The 342-nt window shown below is 58.2% G+C and overlaps 1 protein-coding gene across 1 annotated transcript in view; it reads right to left on the reverse strand.

The window, feature by feature from the left end:
- The window catches only part of CSUI_000627 (protein phosphatase 2c domain-containing protein), a 16,073-nt gene that overhangs the window by 6,764 nt on the left and 8,967 nt on the right, over positions 1-342 (reverse strand). The gene's annotated exons all lie outside the window — the stretch shown is intronic.

Below are 342 nucleotides of genomic sequence, written 5' to 3' on the forward strand. Positions count from 1 at the left end.
GATGGATGAACTGCGGCGAACAGCAGTCGTAGCTCGCTGGACAATGGCTAGCTGGTGGAACTTCATATCGCTGGCTAAGTCGACAAAATGTGGCAGACCTGTTCGTGCGTCACGAAGGCACGAATCAGGAAGAGGCGAAATGGAAGACGAAGAAACGGCCGAAGAGGAATGCGACAAGGCTGCGACTGGAAGCGAAGTCGGGGAACCACGCCTGACACCCTTATGACCTCGGGATGCTGTACGGCGCCCCCCGGCAAAAGGTGCTGATGGCACTGCTGTCTGTGTTGGATGGTCAGCTCGCCCGGGACGTGAGACGGGAGAAAAGGCGGATCTGCTGCGACC

Source organism: Cystoisospora suis, assembly GCF_002600585.1.
Source record: "Cystoisospora suis strain Wien I chromosome Unknown contig_243, whole genome shotgun sequence".
Classification (NCBI taxonomy): Eukaryota; Apicomplexa; class Conoidasida; order Eucoccidiorida; family Sarcocystidae; genus Cystoisospora; species Cystoisospora suis.